The sequence below is a fragment of the Amphiprion ocellaris genome, chromosome 23 (genome assembly GCF_022539595.1).
Source record: "Amphiprion ocellaris isolate individual 3 ecotype Okinawa chromosome 23, ASM2253959v1, whole genome shotgun sequence".
Lineage (NCBI taxonomy): Eukaryota > Metazoa > Chordata > Actinopteri > Pomacentridae > Amphiprion > Amphiprion ocellaris.
The window spans coordinates 6,653,969-6,681,037 of NC_072788.1; the positions used below are offsets into that span (position 1 = coordinate 6,653,969).

The 27,069-nt window shown below is 41.0% G+C and overlaps 1 protein-coding gene across 5 annotated transcripts in view; it reads left to right on the forward strand.

Moving 5' to 3' along the window:
- Positions 1-27,069, forward strand: part of kdm6ba (lysine (K)-specific demethylase 6B, a) — a 120,015-nt gene that overhangs the window by 67,210 nt on the left and 25,736 nt on the right. For 4 of the 5 annotated variants that reach the window (XM_055007785.1, XM_055007788.1, XM_055007787.1 and 1 more), the window contains one exon: positions 18,840-18,907. The gene's annotated coding sequence lies outside the window, so the exon portion shown is untranslated. Of the gene's footprint in view, positions 1-4,048; positions 4,199-18,839; positions 18,908-27,069 lie in introns of those variants that run through there. The other variant, XM_055007786.1, reaches the window with a different exon arrangement.

Below are 27,069 nucleotides of genomic sequence, written 5' to 3' on the forward strand. Positions count from 1 at the left end.
ACGCAATGCAAAAAAAAGTGTTCATCGGGAAGAGTAAAGACGTTAATGGAGTAACTTTGCAAGTTACTGCTTTAACCTTCCTGCTCTCTTCATTTACAGGCACCAAAAATATTGTTTCCTTGTCTGAAAAAATTCCAAAAATTCTGCAAAAAAAAATTCCCCAAATTTCTGAAAATATGCAAAACCTTCAGGAAGAAAATTCCAATAATTCCTTAAAAATTTCCCTTAAAAGTTTTATTTTAAAAAAAATCCCCCCAATTTGGCCAAAAAAAAATTTGTAAATATTTTCAAAGAATGAGTAAAAATCTTCCAAAAAATCCTAAAAATATCTAAAGCGATTACATATATATCAGTAAAACTTCTAATATTTTCTTTAAGAACATTAACAAAACAATCAACCAAAATCCAGCTAAATTCGCTGGATTTTGGTTTTTTTTTTGTGAATGTTCTGAAGAAACATTTTTAACATTTCTTTTTTTTCCACCAAAAAATGTTCAAAGATTTCCCAAAAATGTTGAAAATGGGAACATCAGAAGTTTCACTGTGAAAATGTTTTTTTTTCCACATTTTCAAACTTTAAAACGGGTCAATTCTGACCTGCAGGAAGACACAAGGGTTAAGCAGAGTGTTTTCAGAGTCTAGACTGATACATTTTTTATTTTTCTTTGACTGTGGTGGCTGTTTATTTTAAAATATATATTACAGGTCCAGTATTTTTAGGTTTGAAAGGAATCAGACATTACTGTGCACATGTAGTGGGTGGTACCGGCTGGCTTTCCAAACCAATGTGGTATATCCAGTGCTGCTTATACATTAGGTTTAACTGTATTTCTGCAGCATTGACCTGCACAGAGAGAATATCTTTGTGTAGATCCATTTGTTTTGGTGGTAAAATACAGTAATTGCTTTCTATTCTGCGGTCTGGTCTGATGCTATATCACCTAATTGCACTATATTCAAAAATAGACTTTGTTACAGCACAAAGGGATCCAGCTTTGGTGGTTAATTCTATTATGCAGGGTCAAAGGGCTGAGACAGATTAGCTCTGGCCTTGGAGCTAATATCTACACCAGTAACAAGTCTGTGTAGGTAGCTGTGTATGATTAGCCGAGAGCGAGACAAAGAGAGCCACCGAGACGTGATGAAAGACAGAAGCAGAGAAGCCAGGAAGTCTGGTGGAAGGTCAGATCCACGCAACGCAACCTGGCTTTATACCTCAGATTGGTCTGGATCTGAGCTGCAGTCGGAGAGAAAAAGCACCGGAGATGAGGAGATAGCTGGAAGAGTGAAAGAAAAATCACCATACTGAGACATTTTAAATGCACACATACACATATGTACACACTCAGGGCCATTGGCAGAGGTAGTCTGCTGAGTGTGCACATGGCTTCTTTGTGGCTGGGGTTTGTTGATTTAAGGTAATGACTTCCAGTTGTCTCAGTCAGGAGAGGGCCGTGTCACTACCACTGCAGAAAGACAGGAGATTGGCAGACTGAGTGAAGACAAAATCCATAACACACACAACCACACACACACACACACACACTCATAGATGCATGGAAGCACACAGAGATTGTGTGATTGGCCTTCATACCAGTGATCTTGTGAGTGACTGGCACAGGTGCCTCTGACTGTTTTACAAAGGTCAACTCTGGGACTGTGTGTGTGCTTACATAATGTGTGTAAAGGGCAGTAGATTGTTAAAGTGCGGCAGCTCTGTAAGAAGGATGTGGAATACTTTTATAGCTCATGATGATGAAATGCAGATGAATTAATGATTGAAAGTTGTCAGGTGTTGGTGTTTGACTTTTGGTGGGCGTTATGTCTGCACCCAACACTTGTATTGGTCCATGAATATTCTAGAGGGAAGTGGGTTCCTCCCCTTTTGTTGCATTACTTATATTCATTGCTAGCTGATTGTGATAGTAGTTGTGTTTGCATTGAAGCCCGTTTTGCTGCTGCGCTCTGGGTAGGAGCAGCTCCTGGACGCCAGAGATGTAAACCACAACAATACAATCTATAAGCGCACAAACACAGATTCACGTAAGCACACACAAACACATGAAGGTTGGCCTGTGCTTTTACTGCACTCTGTAATTGCATTCAACAAATATGCAGCCTCTTTGAAGGTTTCTGCTCTTCGGGCTGTTCTCTTTGGTTTTCTCTCTATTTGTTTATTTGTGGTGTTTCTCACCAAGTGATGTGGCCGAGCACAGCTTCACTTTGTGTCTGCATGTGCTTTTATGCTGGTGTCTGGGGACTGTCTGCTGAGTGTACACGCTCGACACTGTTGTCGACAGTAGATGCAGGTTGGCACCGGACTCTGTGCCCAGGAGTCTGTGTGAATGAAAGGTGAAACTCCTTCACTAGTTTGCTTGCAGGCTGTAGTGAATGATGCAAGTTCTGTCTTGTCTTTCAGTCTCACTGCTTTTACTTTATTCTATTCTTATAATAATGTAGAAAACTTAGTTGAGATCTTTGTTTGAAAAGCTACAATTTAGTTTCAGTACTTTGTTATTAGTAAGTCTGTGTAAGACTTTAGTGAGACAAGTAGTTTTTGCTAATATGTTACTTTGCTGGTCCAAGGGAGTCCACTTTGAGGACTCCTTTGCAGACATCTTCAGTAAGTTGTCGCCATGTATACAACTGCCAAACATGCACACTACTACCCTTTTAGCATAGGTGCCATGCAGACATATAAATTTTGGGCAGCATATGGAAGTCTACAGATAGGTCCTCATCAGCTCTTGTCACATGGAAACAAGTATAAAGCTAGACTAGCTGCAGACAGCTGCAGATACCCATGGACATGTAGTTGTTGGTAATAAAAGTCCTGCTGCATACATGCATAGTAGGTTATATCTATGTATTTCACCCATACAGATGTGTGCAAAGTTATCAGCAAGGACTCTCATGAACTTGTTGAGATAACAAAATTTCTATTATATGGACATTTCCAGAGAGTGTATCACTACTATGCTACTTTCTAGTCCACTTGAAGTCTGTTTGGAAGACTAGTGGCATATATGTTCATCTACGTAGTCCACGCATGCACGCTACTGCTTATCTAGTGCATTTCTACAGACTATAGGTGAACGTCTGCAGAGAGGTCTGTGTGGCACATAACAAAAATTACATCACGCACACCCTTGCATAGTTGCAGACCCAGAAAGAAACACCAGCCTAACTGACAGCTGTGTGCTCTCATTGATGCATTAAGGTTTGATGCACAACATGTGAATAATATGTTAACTAAAATCTCATCACTGCAATTGGCTACATTCAGCAGAAGCAGCATGAGCATCCCATTGGGCACCAGCTGTCTTTGACATGCAGATGTTTGAGTTGTTTTCTTTGCCCTGTGATGGGCAGTGTTGCATGCTAGGTGGAAATTTTTACTGGAGTCTGAAAAATTAACAAAATAGTTTAATGGTGCTTCAATGCCTGTTTTGTGTTTTTCAAATTCTAACAATCCTACGCATTGCCTTAGAATCTCACTAGAATCAATGTCCTGCACAAGTAAGCTCTGGACTGACTCCAGTTGTATGGTTAGTACGCATCTGTGGAGGTTTATTTAAAGACACATGCAGAACACACAGAAACAGATGATCCGCCATTGAATCCACACACACACACACACATTAAACTATAACATGTGAGTGACCCCGCCATGACCTGGATTGATCCAGCTGATTGACAGTAATGCATTAACCTGATTATGTTTCTAAGGAGACAGAAGATTAACAAGAGAAGAAGCAGAGGAAGTTGAAGGTTCTGTGTGTTTGTGTCTGGAGGGTCCGACAGCTGTAATTAACTGATCGGTGAGGACGGGGAAGTTGTGCTTTGTAGATTATTTGGTTAGAGGTCTTTTCTCCTGCTGCTCTCCATCTTCTTCATTTCTCTTGTCCTCCCAGTCACTCCTCCCTCTTTTCTTTCTTCTTCCACTTCTCAACCTGCCGGCAGCTCTTTTCATTTTTCTTCCTGCCATCATTTTTTTCTGCTTTTCTCTTCCTCTCTCTCTCCTGTGTGTTACATTGCCTGTCTCTTTAACCCAGTTCCACATTGAACCCTGACCTCTCTCACTTGCGTAACTTCTGTGATAACTGCGCTTTTGTGTGTTCCACAATGTCTCTCGCTCCACTTCTTCACAATACGAGTCACAAGTCACAGCTGAAGCACACAGGAGCTCTTCTCTTTGGTAAGACCTACTTGAAAGCTTTCAAATTTGCAACTTTAGTTAGCAGTCTTATTTTCTTCTTAGTATAAAGTTGCATCTTTCCTTTTATTGCAGATTTATGTGCCGTCATGGCAGATGTGTATTCAGTGTATGAGAAATCGAAGCTGTGTCTGTCGGAGTGTTTACGAGGATATCTGTGTCTCTGCAGGAGTGTCTGGAAGGCAGCGGGTACACTGTGACCTTTATGGGTCTGAGAGTGTGTGTGTGTGTGTGTGTGTGTGTGTGTGTGTGTGTGTGTGTGTGTGTGTGTGTGTGTGTGTGTGTGTGTGTGTGTGTGTGTGTGTGTGTGTGTGTGTGTGTGTGTGTGTGTGTGTGTGTGTGTGTGTTTGCCCCCAGACCGGTAACATGATCTGTCTCAAGAACTCTAGTCCTTCATCCTTCCTTGGTCTGTCTGCACCCTCCCTCACCTTCCCTCTGTCCTATATCCCCCCCTGTCCATTCACAGCCTTCTCTCCTTTCCGTCTCCTTCTTTTCCTGTCTTTCATCCCTCTTTCTCTTGTTCAACTTAACCCTAAACTTGGAAATCTTTGTCAATCAATGCACTGAAATGCATCTGTCTAAACCCTCAACACTTATGGCTTTTGCATTTCTCTCTCTGTCTCTCACACATGCTGTGATCAGATGGCTTTGATTGCACAGATCAGAGGAGGGAGAACTAGCTGGTGTATGTGTGTTTTTGTAGGGGAGCAGTGATGCTGTAATTGATTTTCTGTGTTTCCTTTGTTTGACTAGTGTTAGATATCTGGAAGCACACTTCAAGCTGCCTACACTGTACTGCACTGATCTGATATGGTGTAGATTGTCTGCATGCGGGTGGTTTGGGTGGGGCAGGGCAGTGGAGGAGGTCAGCAAACAGGCTGAGTCGGTCCCACAGGATTTCTGTCACTGATGTATAGAATTACAAGCTTCACTGTGTGTACTTGGTCTTCACCCTGTCAGATGGTCAACACTGCTTATTCTCCCTCTTTGTCCTTCTGTATTCACTCCGTTGAATACAGAACATCTGCAACCAAGAAAAAACTATGACCCTAAATATATTCAGAGGCACTGAAAATCCCAAGTTCATGCATTCAGGTGGCTTTGGGAGTTGAGAAGCCTTTAATAAGAGACAGATAAGAAATTAATAACTCCTACACTCATCGGCTGATGGCCATAGGCCAGCGTGTAGGTGGCTTTAATATACTGGAGCAGTGTGACACTTCTAAGGAGTGTTAGAGGCGAAGCTGAAGTCCTCTACCCTCCCACTGTCCACTGCTACAAAATACTCTCCCAAAAAATTCTCCCTCTGTCTCCCTCTTATTGGTTTCAGGCTCAAACCGACTCCTGAGTCTTTTTTTGTTTTTTTTTTGAGTTTCCAATCAAAACTGGAGCTTTCAATACTGCCTGAGTGCAGTGTGTGGTGTTTGGGCAGTGTGTTTGCAGTTACCAGGACCTGTGTGTGTGTGTGTGTGTGTGTGTGTGTGTGCGTGTGTGCGTGTGTGTGTGTGTGTGTGTGTGTGTGTGTGTGTGTGTGTGTGTGTGTGTGTGTGTGTCTTGTGCTCTGCTGCTATATGGCAGCTGTATTAGTCCACAGTGTAAACACAGCTGGCTGCCTCCCGTGGCTGCATGGGTGAACAGCAGTCTGTCTGCAGATACAAAAAGCCCTAATAGGAGGATCACATTCACTGCTAGTACATTAATATGGCTATTAGGCACATTGGGATTCATGGTGTTATTTGTAAGGTGCATTAGTGTCGATGTTGCAGCCTGATATCCAGACTATTAGTGATGTTAAGCTGGTGGTTATTAAGTCTCTTAGCGGCTGCTCATGTTGCACTGCTGCAGGCAGTTGATAAAAAATAATGTGAATTGTCTTGTGAATATCTGAACGTGACACCTAAAACTGTATTCTCTCTGATTTTAATTAAAATAATAATCTCTTTAAACCTTAAGTCACAGACATTGTTAATCATGAAATCAGTGAAGGTAAAAGCTCTATGTCTCTGTTTCTATTTTAATTCAGTCAGCCACACATATTATGATTTGTTACTATTCAAACAGCTGGTAGATAAAGCTGTTTATCACATGGTAATACATATGTGGTAGTCTGAAGCAGAGACACAAAGAGGGAGATAAAGAAGAGAAGAGAGCAGGTACTGAACATTGCACATCATAAATAAAATGTCAGAAACACTGGTGCATGCTAGCCAGTGCTCAGGGTAGCGTGAAATCTGCTCTCCCCCCTCCGTTCTTATCTTCCCTCCCTATCACACTCCCTCTCTCACTCTTTGTGCATGTGTGTATGTGTGCGCAGGGTAATTGAGGTGTGTGACCTTGCTGTAGGCCTGGCAGGTGTACGGCAGGGGATGAGACGAATGGGGGGAGAGGGTGAGGGGATGGATGGAGGGCTCTGCTATTATATGTTGGCAGGCTCAGAGTCTGCCTGCATATATGTATGGGTTTGGCATATATGTTTGGCATTCTGTAGTGGAAAAAAATGCAAGTGATTGTGTGTGTGTGTGTGTGTGTGTGTGTGTGTGTGTGTGTGTGTGTGTGTGTGTGTGTGTGTGTGTGTGTGTGGGTGTGTGGGTGGAAGAGCATTCTTCTGCTATAAGGTTCTCTGCATGCGACTTGGAAATCAGATCATGTGTGTGTGGGTGTATGTGTTACAGAGCAGACGAGACGGCATATATAATTTTCTATATCTTGCAGTGTGAACCTGCTTTGCATTAAAGTGGTTGCACATCGCATTTTTAAACATCCCAATCAAATTGTATCATGTCAGTATAATTACCATCAACTAACTGGATAAATGGTGCAGATGATTGGCAGCGTCTGTCATATAGAATTTCTATTACTATCATTAAGGCTACATTTCCTATACACCCTGTTGCTTCCTGCCACAGGGACGTTGATTAATTGTTGTTTGTTCTGCCACCATGTCACTCCCTGGAGTTTTTCTGTTGGCTGAAGAGGATGTTGGAGGCAGTTTTTCTCCTGATAACGTATAGAATAATCTCCAGACCTTCACAGCACCCTCTTTCTGGAAAGTAATGTCAAAATCTTATTTTGTGACATATATTCTAAAGACTGTCATACAGCTGGATATGTATAATACTGTGTGAAGCTCCTTTACAAAACAATGAATCTGTGTGAATACAGACGTGTTCTACAGATGTGCATATGACCACGTTTTTGTCAGGCAGATCTGTGAATGTCTTTTGTACCAAACATCACTTAGGCTCAGTTAGAAGAAGCTGACCTGAAGATCTCAGAGGAGGCCAGATCATCAGTGCTTCCAACATTCTGTCATTTTTAAAACCAACCCCACTGACACCCACAGGGATGATATGATCTCATGTCCTTGAATGTAGGTCTACCAGCTGCCTTTTGCACCAGCTGTGCAGCGCCACTGGCAGCTAGTGGTGCAAAATGTGACGCTGTAATGTTCTGTAATGGTGAATTAATGCTACATGTAGCTGCTTTAACATGAAAAGACGCAGGGTTTTTTTCTACTATCATTTTCTCTACAGAGCAGAGCAGAAAGTCAGCGTTCACACACCCAAACCCTCTTCTTCTTCATCATCTTCCTCTCCTCTTTCGCTCAATATCCTCCTCCCCCACCCCTAAGCTTTCTGCACAGTAGCACAGTGCATCTGTGTCATGTCACTGGGTTCTTGCGTCCCTGAGTAACCCCCCCTCCCGGCCTCACCCTCGCATGCCAGTGCAACCTCTCTCAACCTCTCTCAACCTCTCTCTCTCTCTCTCTCTCTGTGTGTCCTTGTGTGGCTCAGACTGTCATCCTCGATCTCTTCATCTTCTCTCCCTCCACCTCATCCCTCGCCTCTCCCTGCATTCTCCTACAGAACTCTCCTCCTCTCGCCTGTTTCTGTCATCGTCTTTCTCTATATTTAATGCGTGTCACTCTTTTAATATCTCTCCCTCTCTCACCCATCATGCAGCGCAAACACACACCACTGCTCTCTCTCTCTCTCTCTCTCTCTCATGAAGCATACACAAACATAAAACTGTCTCGGTGCATACATTAATAGATCCAAGCTCCTTAGCTGACTGCTGCATGCATAATCTATCTGCTCGTACAGAATGTGAACATCGTGTGTGTGTGTGTGTGTGTGTGTGTGTGTGTGTCTGAGGCCCGAGGCTCCTCCCCCCAGAGAGAGACAGACAGGTGTGGACCAGATTGAGTTCCGGCTCATTTCCTCTGCCCTGTGCAGCTGGTCAAGGACGCACATTTGCACACACAAACACACGCATGTTCGACACATGGTCGTGCACACATGCACACACAATCAATACAAGAACAGAGACACGCACGCCGCACAAATAAAGACCGGGTTCGAGATGTAGCAGGATCAAATGCGACATTAGCATAAACTGTTGGTGTGTGTTGAGTGTTCCTGCACTTGAATTCCTATGGAAGAGGATTACAGCAATGATTACAACAGAGCATTTCCATGGTGACGCTGACAGATTTGCAAATGGTTGAAATCCTGCCCCAGTATAAGTCAAACAAGTCCCTCCCACCGCATGTTGGATTCACACTATATCTGTTACACAAAAATAGTGCGGTCCTCATTACAGTATTCATAGCTGTCTTTGATTATCTTTGACACGACAGTCCTCAGCACTCCATTTTTCATGCTGCTATTAAATGTATTAGCAGTGAAGGAAAAATACAATAATGGCACACTCCCACTTTCATTTTTTACTTCTAGATGCAACGCTAGAATGAAATTCAAATCCAGCATCACCAGTAGTACAACTCACCAACGATAGGATGTGTAAAGGGTATTTTTTTATGCCACAAAATGTGCAAAAAATTTTAATTTTATCAGATCATGCAGAGCGAGACAAAGGCAGACGTGAAATATTTCTCATCCACACCATGAAATAGATTTCACTCTGTTTTGTTCTGTTCTGCTTTCTGTCTTCTCACTTGACTTGGTTTCTTTGTTATGGCGTTTCCACCTAGATAGATGTTACACAGTGAAGTGTAACCGGTGAGGCTGGGAGGGACTCACAGCTCCACCACACCTATAAACACACACACACATCTCTTATCATCTGTTTGTGTGTGTACTCTGTAGTAGTTTGTGTGTTTCTGCTGTGGCGCCTGCCCAGTGCAGGAAGTGTGGGGTCACGGTGTCTGGAGGGCAGCCAAGCAGCCCCCCTCCCCTTTAAATACCCAGACACGGATACGTTGCCTTTAAGAATGCAGTCCATAGGAAGAGTCTGGCCATATAGAAATGGAGGAGGAGGAGGGGGGAGGTCCGTATGTATACATTATGGAGCTGTATGCTTACTTGTTGGTGAAAGTGATTGAGTGGTTGTCATATTGCAATTACATACGTGGATGTGTGTGAGTCTTTGTGCGTGTGGTCCTGTGAAGATGGTATGAGCCACCATGTGGGGATCACGTGTGCTACAGCCAGATAAAGAAGTCTTTGTGAGCAGAAGATGCAGCTCACATCACATACACACACACACACACACACACACACACACACACACACACACACACACACACACACACACACACACACACACACACACAGTAACCTATCCAAACACACTCTGCTGCTCCTTCACATGGATGGGACAACGTGCGATCTCTTCAAGAACTTCTACTGAAGCACTCTAATTTTCTCCTGCAAACACACCTTCATTGTTAAATTCACAAAGTGGGGCAAATCAGAAATTTGCATGTGCAGGCTTTTATATTTATGAAATCATTTACGCTCTGGAGTGAACACACGCAGCACTGTGATTATAAAACCCTGAGTCAGTCTTTTTGGTATGTGACGGTTAACTTAAATGGCATTGTGCAACTGGATAGTACAGTTTAGCACCTCTGTTCAGGTATGTGGGCTTGGCAGGGCTTGTCTGACCACTCTCCAGCTTCTGCTCACACACACTCAACCCCAGAGACAGTAAGATTGCATCCACAGCTAACACACACACATACAGAAAGTGCTGCTGCTGTGATTCATTATCAGTGATCCACCACATATCACCTTCCACCAAAAGATCGCGCTCTTTTGTTCTTTTTCTAAAGCGTTTATTTTTTTGGGATGCCTTTAGGCCACGTTTCTCAGACTCTGTTTTTGTGAGTGTGAAGCGAGTTCAGGCATGCCAACTGCCTGCTTCTCTTCATTCAAATGTTGTTGTTGTTTTTGAAGCACCAGCAGTGTGTCAGCAGTTTGCGTGTCATAATCTTCAGTGATCAGCACAACCATTCTCTTCATCTATGACCAGCTCTCACCTTTATGATGTTACAAAGTCATGATTCCACTGTTGAATGTGACAAACACCCATCAGTCACAAAATTAAAACCACTTGCCCATTATTGTTCAGGCCCACTTTGAAATGCAGAAACAGCACTGACCCATCAGGGAATGGACACGGGGCCTCTGAGGGGTCCTGTGGGTTGAGGGACGGGGCATGGATCAGACTTGTTATCGCACATCCCTGGTCTGAAAAATATCTTAAAGTGTTTTTAACTGGCATTCTGTCTAAGAGCCAGCAGGGGGCGACTCCTGTAGTTGAAAAAGAAGTTCAATTGTACACGTTTATGAGAAAATGATCCAACTTTTCCTTGATTTGTCACCGCAGTAACCATTTTCCTGCTAAGTTTATGGTGTCAAGCAGTAGTTTTGAGATTTTTTTTAATACAATGTGATGTTCACTTCATAAATTATGATCCCATTCAGGGGAAAATAGATGATAAAGCAGATTATTTTTTGGACAGGACTGTCTTGATATCGCCCTCATTGATTTCCAAGTCAGATCCTCCCAAATTTGATTAGATCAGGATGACAAAAGAAAAAATGGTCCACAAAGCATCAGAGTTGCTTATGTACAGTCTACGATCCTGCAAATGCTCAATTGATTGATAATGTGGGGGGTTTGTAGGTCGAGTCAGCATCTTGAGCTCTTTGTCATGTTCCTCGAACAGTTCCTGAGTAGTTTTATAGTGTGATGGGGTGCACTGGCCTACTGTCAGGATGAGCTGTTGCCATAGAGGTTGTGTGATTAGTTTGTAACAATGTTTGGGTAGAGCATATGTGTCAAAGTCACATGAATGCTGGGTCGTGAGGTTTTCTAGCAAAACATTGCGTTGTAACAAGATGATCAATATTTTTCAATTAACCCTCGAGTCGTCCTGTGGGTCAAAACTGACCTGTTGTAAGGTTTGAAAATGTGTAAAAAATATATATTTTCACAGTGAAACTTCTGATGTCCACATTTTCAGCATTTTTGGGAAATCTTTGAACATTTTTTGGTGGGAAAAAAAAAGAAATATTAAAAGTTTCTTAAGAACATTCACAAAAAAATCAACCAAAATCCAGCGAAATTCACTGGATTTTGATTGATTTTTATATGAATGTTCTTAAGAAAATATTAGAAGTTTTACTGATATATATGTAATCACTTTAGATATTTTTAGGATTTTTTTTAAGATTTTTACTCACTTTTTGAAAATATTTACCAGAATTTTCTTGCCAAATTTGTTTTTGTTTTTTTTTTTTTTTTACTGAAACTTTTAAGGGAAACTTTTAAGGAATTATTGGAATTTTTTTCCTGAAGGTTTTGCAAATTTTCAGAAATTTGGGGAATTTTTTTGCTGAATTTTTGGATTTTTTTCAGACAAGGAGACGATATTTTTTGGTTCCTGTAAATGAAGACAACAGGAGGGTTAACCTGCCAGTGTTTTAATGTTGTCCCTAATTGGTGTATAATCTGTACAGCCAGATGTGTGTTACTGATTTAATTTGTTGACTAAAGTCACTGCTTTTTTACTTAGGTATGTTAAATACTATTTTTTGGGATGGAGTTGACTAGTCACGGTTGCAGGATTTGACGACAATGCCGTGTTTTATTTTGGAGGGCTGACGTCACAACACTGTGCCAGCGTCAACTGCTCTGAAAGCTGTCTACAGCTGTGAGGGACGCGCTCTGCTCGGCTGCTCCGCTGTGGTTTGTGTGCGCGAGAGGGAGAGAAGAAAGAGAAGGACAGTGAGGGTAAAAACGGCGCAGTGTTAAAAGGGTTACATTCATCAAACGCCAGTTTACACATGCTTACTCAAACATCACACAAACGCACAAACTCTCTCTCTCTCGCACACATAATCGTCCTGTTCACAGGTCTTGATTTTGGCAGCAGCCGCAGTCGGGCTGCTTTCATTAGCGTCTGTCTAGACACAATTTATTACCAACTGTTCATTCTTGTCCCTTCTCTCTCTCCGTCTCCTTGTCTTCCTTATTGTGTCTTTGTGGCCTCGCTGCTGCTGCTGGATTTTCAGACACTCTGGGTGTGTGTGTGGTGAGGCTCTAGTCGGTGCGTCTGTCTGTCACCCTCCTCCTCTTCATGTGGGTGTCATTTTCCTGCTCGTCCCCAAAGAGGAAATCGGTCTGTCTGTCGTGTCTCATCTATCCATCCGTTTCTTGTGTGTGTTAGTGTGTAGGAGGCAGAGTGGGTGTGATGGTTTTCGAGCCAGGCTTGGTTTTGACCATGACCTTTTACTGAAGCCATGTGGCAGAAGTTCACTGAGCCAAACATCCCCAACCAGCGTCAACCTGTTACTCCTCCTCACTGTCTGTAGCTCTGCCAGCTAAGGCCTCGCAAACACAGGCATGTTTACAGGCAAAAGAGACAGAAAACAGACTTGCTGCCTCTCTCATGCATGCACACAAAAATAACACTGGTCTACAAGCAAAATGCTTCCTGGATAACAGTAGTGAAATTTTACACACTTTTGGTCACTTTTAAAGAAAAAATAAGTCAGAAGTGCCAATTAGCTATAGTTTTCAAGATACAGTATTAGGTCAAATTGTGAAATTTCTTGAAAATTAATGAGAAATCGAGTCCCATTTCAAATGGGAATATATTTGTCTGAGACATAATCGATTTAAAACAGTGATTCCAAACAAGAATACTATCATGTTGAATAGAAATTTGATTGAGCATCATGTATTTGACACATTACTTGCAGAAAACCTGTGTCTTGAAAGTTAAGGTAATGTATTAATGTAGAGATATTTCTTGATCAGTAGCACGAGTTGACCTGTGGATTATAATTCCCATGCAGCCGTTTTCATAACTGAAAAGTTGCCAGGACCTGATATTTCTACGGAACTCTTGTGTTTTTTAACTCTGGAAGCAGATATGCCTCGAAACTGTGTAAACAATGCAGATAATTTCTGTTATATTTGTGGTGAGGTAACCTTTGCATCACAAAAGCGGACTCTAACAGCAATGGTGAGAAAAGCATACCATCTTTATTTTGGATGCAAAATAGGTGACCAGGACAAAAGCTGAGCCCCACATTATTGCTGTAACACATGTGCATCAAATCTACGCCAGTGGCTCAACAAGAAAAGAAAATCTATGCCTTTTGCAGTTCCAATGATTTGGCGTGAACCAACAGATCACACTACTGATTGTTATTTTTGTATGGTACCCCCAGTTGCAAGTGGTATTTCCAGAAAGAAAAAGTGGACAGTGCAATATCCAAATATTCCATCAGCTCTTCGCCCTGTGCCTCATGGAGAAGACCTACCAGTTCCTGATGCACCAGAATCTTACTCCTTGGACACTGATGATGACCAAGATGATGATCAGGATGCAGCTAGTCCTGAGCCATCAACATCAGCTGATCCAGACTTCAGGCTGTCACATTCCTCTCCTGAACCACACCTTATATCTCAGAGTGAACTGAATGACCTAGTCAGGGATTTGGAACTGCCTAAGAGTAAAGAAGAGCTCTTGGGCTCCAGGCTGCAACAATGGAATCTCCTGGAGAGTGATGTCAGGATCTCTAGCTTTCGTGATCGCCAAAAAGGTCTGGTTGAGTTTTTTCTGATGGAAGGTGATCTGGTTTACTGCAGCGATATCAATGGCTTGATGACAGCGCTTAGCATCACTCATGATCCAGATGAATGGAGACTGTTTATCGATTCATCCAAAACAAGTCTTAAAGCAGTTTTACTCCACAATGGAAATGTTTTGCCATCCATTCCAGTTGGTCATGCCGTTCATATGAAGGAAACATATGAAAATATGAAACAGCTCTTAAGGTGTATAAAGTATGAGCAACATCAGTGGCAGATTTGCAGTGATTTCAAAGTGGTTGCACTCATACTTGGGCTACAGGGTGGATATACAAAGTACTGCTGTTTTCTATGTGAACGTGACAGCTGAGCCAGGGAATCTCACTATGTTAGGAAAGACTGGCCGCTACGACAGTCCTTGGAGCCAGGAAAGAAAAATGTCCAACACTCACCCCTTGTTGATCCCCAGCATTTGTGCAATAAAACTTTAACATTAAGTATCTTGAAAAGAGTAGCCAACTAAGACTTTTAATGTTTGTTTTTCACTTAATTGTATCAAATTACATAAGATTTAGCAAGTTTTATCTCTGAAGCAGAGACTTCCCAAAATTTTGTAGACCAGTGTAATAGGTCCTCCACCCAGTTAAAATCCAGTTTATTGGGCTTCACTTGCGTAGGCTTTGATATACGAACCACACGGCTTTATAAATGGCAACAGATCTGACAGAAGATGCAAAAACAGAAGAGTATTAATAACTCAGTAAATATGTAAAACATCCAGCATGAAAAGTTTTAGCCAGTTAACTAAATGAGAAAAAGAAGATCCATTGCAGTTCATGGAATCTAAACCAGGCCACAGCGAGGCAATGAGGCAAAAACCACCCCTCTGTCATTCAGACTACTAGAACAACAGCACTCTGTCACAAATCTCCTTATCTGTCTGGATCCTGATCTCACACACGTTCAGGATGTGGCGTGGCAGCATTCCAAGAGATTTGAAGCTGTCTTCACAAATTATTAGCTCCTTGATAGGTGCATGCCTATCAGTGCTAACTTTATAGTATTTGCCCTCAGGCTGGGTTAAGTTAAGGGTTAATTTAAGGATTTCACTTGTGCCAAGCGACTGCTTTTAAACACACAGACTAATGGCTGTGGCACAGAGGCAGACAGGGAATCTAGACAGAAAGACACTGAGGAAGAAAACCCTGTCATTTACCAGCGCTCCTGCAGAAACCTGCTGTTTTTATGTGTGTGTGTGTGTGTGTGTGTGTGTGTGTGTGTGTGTGTGTGTGTGCAGGAATGAAGCCTGTTGCCCTAACTTGAAGACACCTACTGAATCACCAGTGACTAAGGGCTCGAGCAGCCCAAGCATGGCTACTTTACTCATGCCATGCAGGCTCACACATGCTGAGTGATGTGTGTGTTTGCCACTAGGTGAAGTATATTGTACACTCAGTCGATTTGTACAATATGGAGCAAAACAGTGAGACAGGGTTCTTTTATAATGAAAAGAAGGTATCAGGCTGTGCACACTTAGCTTTAAGTGGACAGAGCTGTGTGTACTTGTGTGTACCATGTATAGGATGTTGACATGTATCCAGCATATATTTATAGGTTCCTGTGGGTTCTGGGGGTGGAACACCTGAGTGTGTGGCCTTTACATTTGACAGTGTGTTTTATAGATTCTCTGACAGGAGACGTGTTTACCCAATGATATGGATGACTGCTTTCTTAAGGAGGTGTTTTACTTGTTGACCTGAGTTTTTTTGGTCGTTGGACTTGATAGTTTACTCAGTATGTACAAATCATGTAGCTCTTGTCATGTCTTTCCTATCCTGTGTACCTCTTACCTGTTGTTAGTGAACGCAAAGTGCCAAAAAAAAACTGTCCAAAAAATTTAATTGGTGATTTTATTGGAATGTTGTCTTAATAAATTAACTTGCAGTAAGCAATTTATCATGCAGGCATGTTTTACTAGCCGTGTTTTTGGAGTAAACTGCATTCCAAGTTTTCTTTTTCCTTTCAGTACGTACTACATCTGCCCTTACAAATATACTGTTGTATGCAGTAGCATGGGGACATATTACTTCATCTTAATATCATGAGCTTCGACTCCGTTGCTCATATATCTGTTGCAATCTGCAATGTGAAATCACCTGTTTGTGAGCCTGTCAAGCTTGTTCTTCAAGCAAGAATGCCAGAACAGCCTGAAAAGCATACAGCAACAACTGACCAGAAACTGCATTTGATGTATCATGTATTGGGACATTCTGAATCTTTTTCCGGCACATTATATATTATGTTTGTATAGATATTGGAACGCCCTCCAGTTGTTGGACAGTAGCCCAAAAATGTCAAAGCAGAAACAGAAAAATTTTGGCCATCCAAGAGAGAAAAATAGAGAGAAATCTTCAGGAATTATTTTCAAAAAGGAAAGTTGTGATTATTCTTATATGTCAGCTCTTACTTGCCATTGAAATATTGAGGATGTTCTCTATAAATTTGACCATTTCAACTCATCTGTTCTGCTGCGATGCTAAAATGTGCGTAAAGATATGTTACGGAGACACAGCTACTGTTTGGTTGTTGCCATTATAGCTGTCAGAGTTGTAAAGTCATTCTGTTTATATGCGGCATTATAAACCACTGTGAAGTGTTCTGGCATCTCATAAACCCTCAAACTGTTGATCTCCAACACTCAGATTGGACTTTCAACAGAACTGTTGCTTTCCTGGCACTGTTTTGCTCTGAAGGGCAGCTGAGGCGACTCATCAAACTCAAACCACTACATTCTCTTTTGCCCTCTCCCTCTGTCCTTATCTCCCTCAACCTCGCTTTGGTTTTTCCCTCCTCGTTTCTCCTTTGTCTGACTCAAGGTCTTTCACTCCGTCTTCGGCTGCCATCACTCTGCCTCCTCACCTCCTCTGTGGCTCCACCCTTCTGCCTCTCTGTGCTGGTTAATGTCAAAGAGAGATGCTCCCACTGGTTAACCTTTACAGACTCAAGATAACAACCACTTTCGATATCTTTCAATCTCTCACGACGTCTTTCATCTTCTCTCTCACTGGGTCTTTCTGTTACTGTTTCGATGCAAATATGCCATTTGAAAGCGCATTTCCTCCATTTTTTTTTAGTTTTGTCTTATGCCTCGCCAAACTTCCTCCCCCCTTCTTTGCTTTCTTTCTTTATCTCCCTCACAACCCTCCCCCTTCGGTCTCTCCCCCAATATCAGTCAAGGTCGGATGATTATGTCAAAACTTGTGACATTTATTTGATATGTCATGAAAAGAATAGATTCTGCCCCTGCAACAGTTCAGCCTCTCATGCAATCAGCTCTCTCGCTCTTCTTTTAAGGTAGCGCTACTCAAAAGGCCTCCCTCACCTCCACACACACAGCTGTTCCACCTTTACCGTGAGGCCAGCTGTGGCCCTTCAGGAGGTGTGGTCTTTGACCTGGAGTTCAAAGGTTTGGGGCCTTAACCACCAAGGCTGCAAGATCAGTGAGGGCTGAGCCAGCTATATTTGCCTCATATTGACACAACTGTCACACAGAAAGTGCCCTTCAGCTACGTGTGCAGCGCTGGTTGTGTGTGCGTGTGTGGTCAGGGGGGAAACATATGGAAGCTGCCATGTGTGGGCGTGTTTTATGTTGCAGCCCTGCAGGTAGAATATCAGACAGAGAGAAGAAAGACAGGATATACAAATATGAAAACGGCAGGATGCTGAAGAACATAGAAGATCAGTAGATGATTCACTTTGTCGCTGCATGATGACACGAGTTTGTGTAGCTTCAGCAAAGTGGGTATAATCTTTGTGTTTTAAGGTGAAAGATTGTGTAAATGTTACAGAGAAGAAAAAGGACATGTGAGGAGGAGGAAGAGGACTGAGGTGGTGACATTTAACTCGTGCCTGGTGTCAACCGCAACCGTTTGTTAAAAGGCCAAACTCGGTCCGTGTGTGTCAAAGTGTGTAAGAAATGGAGAAAGAAACCGTTTTAATTCCCTATTCCTGCAGGGTGTGTGGTGCATTTAAGTGCCCGCTTTAGTGTTTGAACACATCGCAGGTGTTGTGTGTTCTCAGGGTGTGCGTGGAGGTGTGTGTGTGTGTGTTGGGGGTGGGGAGGTACACCAGAGTGCCACCTGTTCTCAGTCATGTGGCCGAGCAGCGACACCGTGAATCACTGAACAGGCGGCACATGAGGAACACACACACACACACACACACACACACACACACACACACACAGATGGCCACAGCGCTGGTCCGGGACCCGCTGTTCATTTTGGCTGACACACACAAACACACACACTCACTGCGGTTTCATAAGCCACACACCGAATGACATATCAACAACATCATGACCACAGAACCGTCAGCAAACGTCACACCTGTGTGATGAAGCAAGCGGGTGGAATAAGAAAGAAAGGCAGCTCTGGTTGTGTTGTGTTGTGTTGTGCAGGAGGTGCTGATCTTTTAACTTCTGACTGAAGTGGTGATGAATTGATGACCGCTGCTTCAACTCGCTCTGGAATGTCACAGATGTGTTTGACCCAGTTTTAACAAAAGGTGAAAATAGAAATGCTCCAAATTTCCAAAGTTGTGTCATTTTGGTGGATTAAATTATACATCGAAAGTCTTTTACAATCTTTTTTGTGTGAATGTTGATCGGGTAAAGCAACAGAATCCCTCTGAAGTTTTTCCTCTCGCTCTTGTGGTTGTTGACACAGTAAACCTCTCGACTGACCTTTGGTTCTCCACGTTGTGGTTTCAGGAGGTCGGAGATGTCATGGTGGCTCCTGGCTGCTGAAAGAGAAGGACTAGTTCACCCATGATCATCAGGTACGACTGTTTTATTTGCTTCTTCTCCTCATCCTCTTCATTATCCATCACTCTGCTTCTATTTTACCGTTATTTCTTCTATTCACACATAAACACACAATACTATTAACTGTAAAAGTCCAATATTTTATCAAATACTGGTTATATAACACATAAAGCTGTAGAATATCAGTGTATGTAGGTAACTCAGGTAGAAAACCAGGGTGAGATGTTTGAGAAGAGAATGAGTAAGAGAGCAGTAGGAGGAAAACGCAGTCATTAGTTAAGAAGGTAGTGGGTTGTGAAATCATAGGTGTGAGAGGACCACTGCTTGTTCACACACAAAACCAACTGTTTATTCTCTGGAACTGTGTGTATGTGTGTGTAAGTTCTGAAAGAGAATATGTATGTTAAAGTCATCTGAATCAGATATCAGACTTTAAAGTCTTCACACTTTGAAGCCACATTGTAATAAAAACAAGGTCAGTGATTTGCTTGTTCGTTCTGTTAGCAGCCACCAGTGTTCGTGGGAGACACCAAGAACATCAAAACCCCCGAGAATTCACTTGTTCAAGCCTCTGGCATAAGAAGAGTTCTTATTTTTCTTACTTTTTTGTGATGGTAAACTGTTTTTGTCTTTGGGTTTTCATGTATATTATATATTGTTGTAACTGTAGTTCTAAATTAGTCAGGTTAATTTCCACAATTAATGTTACTATCAGGTCTTAGCCTTATCATTTATCATAGTCAGGTAAAGTTGTAATATTATATACTTTTTGTAGGGTTTTTTCCCTAATATTGAAATTATGCATGTAAATGAACATCATAAATGACAGTGTAGAGTCTTCCCTTCAGTATTTAAAGTGGTTAAGTGGTGAATTTGAAACACCAGTGTTATTTTTCTTCTGGAAAACACTTTGGCTTAAGCTTTTTACATTGTTAATCTTTCCACATGTTGTTTTTTTATGCTGGAAGACACATCATGAGTGAAATAAGCAGTCAACACCATGGCTGAGCGTTTCCAACTAGAAACTGCAGTTTAGCGATGACAGTGTAAAATACTGACTGTCAGCACTGCAAGCGCACCAGTTGTGCATCTGCAAGGAAAGCAAATGGTGCTTAAATGCATTCTTGTTAAGTGGAATAATGTGAAGAGATTATTTGTCCTCCACACATTTTTAATTCCTCATTAAAAGAGTTGCAATTGAAGTAGTCGCTGCCGGACTTTGGGGATGCTTTGATTTGTACATGCTGTTCTTTAACGGTGCCCAAACACGGTGGAAAGTTCTTCACTCTCCAGATAACCCTAACCCACTGACACAGGGCTACAGCTGCATCTGGAAGCAGCTGCTGTATCCTGTAGAAAGTGTCAAGTCTCTGCAGCTTTTCAGAAATATCCACAGGATCCCCAAGTGTTTTCTGTGTTTGGCATGAGGAGCAATGCAACCAATTACAGCCGACCGAGACGTACTTATTGTAGTATGAATAGAACTCCGCTGTCCACGCTTAGCATCCATGTCGGTCATGTGGAAACCATAACTTCTCAGGAATCAATCCAGTCAACTTGTAGGATGACTTTCCGTATCATTCTTCTTCTTCATAATTGGTTTCTGGTTTGAACATGGCCTTAAGTATTACATTCTGCCATTGTATAGTGTAGAATAGTTTTAGTTGTAGGTGAGCTGTTGTGCTCGAGCAGCAGCAAGCAGGAAGAAGTAATGGTGTAGAATTACATCTAAGCCATTTTAAGGCAAGAAGGGATTATTTTCCTGGAAAAAAAACTTGTAAATAAGTAACTTTGATGCACAGAGATGAGTTTTTAGGGATTTGAGCATGAACTGGAAAGGAAATTTAAGTTTCATTAACCCAGGTCTACTCTTGAAATGCATTCCTCTCTAAGAATATGTACAGCGACCGATGTTTGTTTTAACTGAAGTATTTGACCGGTTTTCACACTAACCTCTGCAGCAGTTTGAGTATTCGCATTGATAGACACTGTAGTCCCATAAAGTACGAATTGGTTATTTCCCACTTTGACAAACTTCTAGACAAAACTTCAGACTTGTCACAGTTACCTTTAAGCTTCAGAGCTGCTTCAAGCTCATTTTAAAACCCCTGACTGTTTAAACAGTTGCATCAAAGCAAATTTCCCACCAAGCAGCGACCAATGGACAGTTTTGGTGTCCACGCTTTCATCATTTAAGAGGAAAACTGACCAATTAGCCAATCTGCTCAAAATGTAATATATTCCTTTAAGAGCCCTCGTAGCTTTGTAAGCTCCTTTACTTTCCACTGTATAACTTTGGGATAGCGAGTACATTAAGCAGGACTGGAGTGCTTAGCTTATCATCGAGCTACAGTCGGGATTAGCTGGTTGTTTGGGGAACTGAAGGGAAAGCCGGGGCTCCCTGTCAGTCCCTCTCTCCTTGAATAAGGCCCCTAATTATCAGGGCCGCGGCGCTCCATTCAAGCAGCTACATCACTGCTATATGTGGGTGTGCTAAGCCCGTCCGTCCGTCCATCTGTCTCACTGCCTGTGTTGCTCGCTGTCTCCTCGTGGGGTGAGTGTGCGAGTATGTGCGTGGAGGTGATTATTATCATGTCTGACGGTGTCTCAGTGTACCCAAAGGCTGACTCATGCTACACACACAGTCCCACACACAGTCCCACATATCAGAGGCTGAGATGTACAGTCTGTACCGGGGACACACACACTCACACAGCAGCCCACATGCAAACTTTCCCGCTTTCTTTCTTCTGCTGCTGAGTTCTCTGGGGCTCATCAGTGTTAGAGGCAGTTTATTTTTTAGATGTGTGTATGTGTGTGTGGCTGGTATGACAGGAATTTTTGGGGCTCGCACCCATGGGAAAGCTGCTGTGTATATTTGGAGTGTGAGAACTGAGCTGTCCTTGTCCCCGATCTCTTTAATTACACACACACTGTCCACACACACGACTACATGTCTTCCACACACATGAATACAGGATTGTTAGCCATGTACGAGAGCTGTAAACATACACAGCTTCACTCTTTGTCCTTATTGTTGCTATTGACACACACACAAACACACACGCACTATATTTGGGACCCCCGGGACAGACTAATGCTAAAGCTGCTCTTGTGGGAGAGGAAGGACGGGAATTCTGCTCTCTGAGATATATATTTATTCTTCTCAGACTCTTATTATATACCGTATGGAGCATTTATGAGAGAAACAGCTGGAGGATGCGGTGTGTGTATGTGTGTGTGTGTGTGTGCGCGCGTGTGTGTGTGTGTGTGTGCGTATCCGTGTGTGTGGTAGTCCCGCCCGTGCCCACATCAATCAACAGTCTTCTTCCTGTTCACTTTGCAGGGCTAATGGCCTCCCACCACACTCTTTACAGTGCAATTACACACACATCGACGCACATAAAGCCGGGCGAAGTCGCACACTTGAGACTACAGATAACTTTCTCGACACACCTAATGGAAGATGCGGTGTGATCTCACACTCCGGGAGGAATACGAGAACACGATACAGCCTCAGATGATCGGGGTAAAACAGAAAACTGAAATGACCTTCTTCATACGCGCCAGAAAAAACACACGAGCATCACAACATTTACCTAAATAGTACCGTCAGTCTATTTTTGTGCAGGAGAGACCATTCCACAAACAGAATGGCCTCTGGATGTGGAGGTTCTAAGCATAGAGGGTGTCATATTGGGCTAAATAAATAAAATCTACTTGCACCGTGAGCACGAGCAGCGAGCAGCAGATAATATATAGCCAACGTACAGAACGCACTGGTTTACAACTCTATGGTGGATAATTAAGGACTGCAGCAATTCAGGCTGTAATAGCTTCCAGATGATGTGATAAAATGTCTTTGCAGCTGACTTGATGTATTATAAAACACAAACTCATGATTACAACATTAGGGATCCAGTTGAATATGTAATTACACCATCTGTAATTTTATTACCTCAGGTTTCTCCACAGCTTCCATCTATGCTGTAAAAAAAAAAATCTGTTGAAAAGAAATGGTGAGAAGCTGGCAGCAGCTGTGCCAAAAAATACATTAATAAAACAGTGGAATACTGTAAAAACAAATAGTGGCTAATTTTTTTAGAATATATTTTAGCTGATTTAAATACAGTAAAACTGAATTTTTACAATCACGCATTTTAGAACCATGACTTACTATTTGCAAAAAGATTTTTGATTTGGACGTTGTTTGCAGTTTTGGCCTGTTTTTTGGTTGCTTTTTTTAATTGTCAACATATAAATTACTACTTTTTTGTGTGATTTTGCAAGTTATCTGTAATTAAACAAATAGAAACCAGCTATTTAAAGATGATTTACCATTTTTCAATCCTTAATACAGTTTTTATTTCAAATAACAGTAAATACCTGTAATGTTTTCCTGATTTTATTATAGTCAACAAAATTGTATAAATGTTGTATAAGAACAAATTACCTTTTATAAAAATGCAGGTTTTTGATGGGGACCTTATTTACACTTTTAGCCTGTTTTTTTTTGTTTGTTCTTTTTAAAGTAGACAACTTGTACATGAATACTTTTTTGTGATTTTACAAGAAGAAAATATGTAAAAACCATTTTAAAAATATAGTTTTCAATTCTTAATATTGATATTTTTCTTTCAAATAGAAGGACATATCTGGAAAATAACTATATTTTTAGCTAATTTAAATGCTGTGAAAAAATTCTACAACTAAACATTGTAAAAGAACAAATCGCCTTATGATGTGGGCATTATTTACAGTATTTGAACAGTTTGTGTGTTTTACAGTCAACATGTAAATGAATGTTTTTTTCTGTGATTTTGCTAATTCTTATATGTATTTTAACAAAACAGAGACAACAGTATGAATAATTATTTACCATTTTTTGAGTCCTTACTATACATAATTTGCCTGTCAAATAACGGCAAATGTCTGTAAAAAAAATAAAATATTTTTTGTCTTTTAAATTCAGTAAAAAATAGTCATATTTTATGATGAAATTAATATTTATAGAAATGGTATTTTTTTATTGACAGTTTTGACATTGTTTTTGTTTTATTTTATATGTAAATAATACTTTCTTACTGTGATTTTACTAGTTATTATATGTAGTTTAGCAAAACAGGTCAAATCTGTAAAATACCATTTTAAAAAAATTAAAAACGGCAAAAAAAAATTTTTACAGTGTATTTGCATACAGGCCAGAATTGACATGTTGTATTACTATGAGCTGCTATAAGCTTTAGTTCCTGCAGACTGGGAGCTGGAAACGCCTCCAGACTCACCATCCAGTCCTGCTGTCCGTCCTCACATTCAGCTGACTTCTCCACACAGCCTTTAACAAACAAAGAGAAAACATCCATATAGAAGCACACTGGTCCCAGTCATAAAGACCCCCACTGTGCTGTGGCCCTCCTCTTTCTCAACACAAACCGCATTATTGAACATTCATTGTCACTGGACAATAGACTCTGGACCCTCCCTGCTAGTACATCCAGTACAAGCCATGCACTTACTTCACCAGGGGCTCGGATCTGTCTCGCTCTTCACGTCTCGCTGCAGACCAGCAGAAGAAGAAATCTCAAAATATATTGTGACTCACCTGTTGTGTTATGAGAAAAGAACAGACAGCGAGAGACTGATAGCATCACTGATTTGTCCTGAGGCAGAGAAAGGCTTCATAAGGTTCAGATTGTATTGTTTATGTTCTTTTTTAGAATAGTTCTGACCATAAATAAACTGTGTATGTGTGTAAGTCATCGTCTCAGCATCATCCATGACACACTCCGTCCTCCCTGCGGCGACTAATTTTGCCTCCTGTTATCCTGCTGAGGCAGTGCTTTCTAAATATAACCTCTACGTGTGTGTGTGTGTGTGTGTGTGTGTGTGTGTGTGTGTGTGTTTGTGTGTATGTGATACATACTATTGGTTGTACCAGTGTGGTTCTTTGGCATTATTACAGAGTACAGGATGGTTTCTTTGGCGAGGAAAAGCTGGAACAAATGTTTCCGGCCTTGGAGAGGCCCATTTGTGCTTTTCAAAGTGTTGTTTACCTCACGGTGGATCTGAGCCAGCTGCCTTTGAGAATATAATTCTTGTTCTTCTGTGCACACAGTCGTGTTAATGACAGCACCGAGAAATTTATTAGCCTCATAACTCAAGGTTTTATATGTGGGCCAGGGCATGAGTACTGTATTGCAATAATAAATAATAGATCAATTATATATTATTCAGCCATCAAACACTATCCATCAACTCATTTGAGTTCAGAGACCACATACATCCCAATTTGATCTCAAGTGGGCCGGACCAGTAAAATCACAGCATAATAACCTATAAATAACCACAACTCCTAATGTTTCCTTTGATTAAGTGCAAAAAAGTAAATTCTGAAAATATTCACATTTAAGGAATTATCTTTTTACAAAACATCATGAACAACCTGAAATTTCTCAAGAAAAATAAATTCAATTTCACCAACATTCAGCCTCAGTTTATCATTTACACTTTACAACTTCCAGATCACAGAGTGTCTACAAAGGAACACAACATTTACGGAAATGAACCATATGGTATTTTACTTTTTGATCAAAACGACAAAAGTCAGATGAAAAAAGACAAAAAAACAACAAAAAGAAGACAAAATATTACAAAAATGAGACACAAGATGACAAAAGTGAGAAACAAAATGAAAAAAATGAGATGAACAACACAAAACAAAAAAGAGACAAAAAATTATACAAAGTGACAAAAAATGGACAAATGACAAAAACGAGACAAAAAATGACAGAAATGAGAAACAACGACATAAGTCAAACAAAAAAACAACAAAAACAAGACACAATATTACAAAAATTAGACACAAAATGACAAAGGAACAATGTGCAATGTAGTATTTTACTTTAGGATCAAAATAACTTCTCATCTTCTAGAAATTATTTTAAATTTACAGTTTTATAAATTTACAATTTGCAGTTAATGTCTTCTCTGTAATTTTTACACTTTAAAAAGTCGTCTCGTCGGCTGGATTGGACCCTCTGGAGAGCCGGTTTTGGCTCGCGGGCCACATATTGGACACCCCTGCCTTGGACGGTCGATCGGATTGGGATCTGGAGAGGTTGGAGGTCGGATCAACACCCTTAGCTCTTGGTCATTTCCTCAATCCTGTCCTCAAGAGGTTCTGCAGTGTAGCTCGGTTCTGCTGCACAAGGTGGAGGATACATGTCAAAGTATCATCATTGTAAACACCAGGACCCAAAATCTCCCAATAGAACACTCTATTAGAATGAGAAGATCCATGTTAACTTGATGCGTAAGAGGTTTTAATGTTGTGGCAGAATATGTGAACACACATATTGTGTATAATCTAAACACAAACCTCACAGTAGGTCATCTATCTCATCATGAAGTCTTTCTTTGAACTCACCAGACCAATTTAAAACAGCAGCACAGACTGAATACCTATACATACCTGTCACTAATAAGACAGCTCTTTTACAACGGTTTACAAGCTGTAATTAATGTCTTTATTGGGGCCTAATAAATTTGCTAATGCATTGTGAACAGATTGTAACCTGTTTATGAGAACACCTTTAGAATGTCCAAGCAGGCTGTGAATATTCCCTCAGGGGATGAAAGAAAACTGGACAGAAAGTAAATCTATAAAAAAAACACCTTCACATGAAGAGGTTCTTTGTGAAGAGACTATAGCTTCAGTTAAGTTAATTGGTGGATCCATAAATAAAATTCATTTTAAAAAGCTGCACAGGTTGGAAGCAACTGGTTTAGCCAATGTGATCACTTTACCTAAAGTATGTCACACTTTATATTCATATTACCCTTAAATAACCTGGAAAATAAGCATAAAGATTAGTGAGCTCACAACATGACTGTCTGTAAAATAAAACAATGTGGTTGGTTAAGGACAGGCTTCCATCAAAATTCTAATATTCTTCAGTCTTATGTTAGAGTTTGTTGTTCTGGATTTTTCAATGTGCAAAGTTGGCCTGACAGATACCGTAGTTTTAGTACTATGCACATTTAAATGTATAACTACATTTTAAGGATGCCAGAAAACACTTAAAAACCTGTGAAATACTGTAACATGAAAAACTGTTAAAATAGCAACTATAACGTCAAATATCTGGAAAATTAAAACTGTAAATTTACTGTCAAA